This window comes from Theropithecus gelada, chromosome 14 (assembly GCF_003255815.1).
Source record: "Theropithecus gelada isolate Dixy chromosome 14, Tgel_1.0, whole genome shotgun sequence".
Lineage (NCBI taxonomy): Eukaryota > Metazoa > Chordata > Mammalia > Primates > Cercopithecidae > Theropithecus > Theropithecus gelada.
In genome coordinates, this window is record NC_037682.1 from 119,805,279 (window position 1) to 119,807,888 (window position 2,610).

Here is a 2,610-nt window from a genome sequence, read left to right on the forward strand (position 1 = left end):
AAAAAAAAAAAAAAAAAAAAAAAAAAAAAGTAGAAAGAAATATGGGGGTGCTAATTTCTACATTTTACATGACATGAGATCAGATAAATTATCTAAAGATGATAAATCAAGAAATAAAAGTTAAAGTATATTATTTAAAGTTATAATAATAGCTAAAAGAAAACTAAAATTTAAAAAAATAACTTAAAGATTTGGAAATTGAAGGGGTTGGGTGTAGAGTAATTGAGCCACATTTTATGTCTTGTACTGATGGTTCATTGATATGATTCAAAGTAATTATATCAAAAAGTATATATAAGTATATATTTCAAGAGGTGGAAATACATAAAATATGTAAATAACTACCAAATAATAAAAACAGAAATGGTTTAAGTGGTTACCTTTTGACCAACTGTAGTATGGGAAAGTTAACTTGCACATTTTCGTAATATTCTGTTCTTTTTTTAATTAAATAAATTTTTATACTTTTTTTTTTAAACCTGCTTTTTAAAGGAAGAGATTATTTGTATTGGAAACTGCTGACCCATAGCCACTTCTCCTATGACACTTGCTATGTTGGGATGAGATAAATCAGACCACAACATTTTTTTTCATGAAAACCTGGCTTTCTTTTTCTGAGATGGTTTACAAAGAGGCTACGAGGACCTTTGGAAATATTGTAGAATTTGGAATCAAAAGAAACAGGATAATTGCAGAAAAATCTTTTAATAAATTTTTGTGCCTCAGTTTTCCTACCCTTCAACGGGCTTCTTGCCCATAGTTTTACTCCTTTGAGTCCCAAGGAGATGAGGCATTCAAATCCTAAGCTATAGGAAACCCCGCCAGTGGTCGTTTTCAGTCGATAAGCCACGAGTTATGGACAAGAGCCGGGCAGTTTTTACACATTTCTGGCATGCAAATAAATGTGCCAAATGTTTAAATTACTCTGTGTGATTTCTAAGTCAGCAGCTTCAGTGCTCCCTGTGGTAGAATCAAATTTCTGCATGAAGATCTGAGGAAACTGCTGACTTACTGAACACTCTGCAGCCAGACACCCACACAACTCACAGCACACCTTGAAAACACCGAGGTGGCAGGGTGGAGGATGGGGAGCCTTCTTTGCAGAGGCCTACAGAGCCAGCCTCATCCTCCACACACATGGCTCTCCTCTATTCTAGACAAGGGCACCCCGGTTCCTCTACCCCTGCACTGATGATATTTCCATGGGTTATATTGGGTTGGGGAAGGGGGTAGATAAGAAATATACAGAAAATGGAAAACAAAACTGATTTGTGCAAATCGTCATCTGCGAAGCCTGCATTCCTGGTTGCCTGCATTTATAATATTAAGGGGGGGGGAAATTACAAATAAGGCAGTCAATGAGTTAGTATGAATCAGATCTTTGTTCTTTGGCAAACCCTGCCTGGAAAGCTGAGTGCAGGCTTCTCATTGACTTGCAGCATCAGTTTTACAGAAATGGCTTTAAAATCTGCCCAAGGTTCATTCTCCTCCTGCCAGGCCAGAAAGATTAAGAAAGATGACCACACAGCTGGACACCTGTGGTCAGTTCTTATGAAACGGGCAAACTCTGTGCAGTGCCTATACACCCCACCAAAATATGGGAAAGGAGCTGGGGAAATGGTCCCATGGACAGACCTGGGAACTGAGAAAGGGAGCCGAGAGAGAAATAATTCTCCTGGCTCTGTTCTATGCCACCCACAGCCATGGGCTAGATACACTCTCTGAATGCCAAACTTGTGCTTCCCAGGCACCCTGCTGCCAAAATATAGCTGGAGAAAGCAGCCAGAGAATCCCACAGTCCAGGCAAGCACAAGAGCTTAACTGGAGACAAGACTGTGGGGTTGAAAGGGAGGGAGATGAATCCTACCAGATGTGTGGTGATTCCTTTCTACGTTCAAAGCACTTATGCTTTTAAATCATCTCTCCTCCAAGTAAATTTGTGGGACAAGCTGTATTTTCTCCACTTAATAAATGATGAAACTGAGGCTCAGATTCGATTTGGATCATAGTCAGTTTGCATAGATAGCACCAGATTCTATTCCTTGGCCTTCTCGCTTCAGGGTCTTTCTCCTAGACCACATTACCAGTAGATGTCATTCTTTGACCAGCAGACAAATGCCAGACAGTAGAAATTCTAGCCACTTGGCTGAAAGTTCAGGTTCAGGGAGCATCTGCAAGAGATGGAGGGAATCAAGGCCAGTGTGCCCAGCTCCTTTGCTTCTGCCCCACCCAGAGCTGAGGACCTGGGCCTCATGTGCCCTCCCCACACGGTGCCTGCTTTCTCTTTTACAGAGATTCTGTGACCCCTCAGGGCTCCCAGATCCTCAATCCCACTGAGGCTTTGCCTCAGATAGGAGACTACACGTTTTTCCTCCAGACTAAAATATTATTCCAATAGCTTTATTTTTATATTATTATTATGGTTTGTCTTTTGTTTTTTGTTACTTATCTCCTCTGGTCATGAGTCTGCTGCATACCCTAGACCAGGTGGGTTCAAATTTCCCCTATTCTAATTTTAATTTCCACATGATCAGAATAAACATGGCTGCCTCAAGATCTCATTTTCCAATGCTGCCGGAAATGAAAATTCCACATAGCCTAGTGGACCTT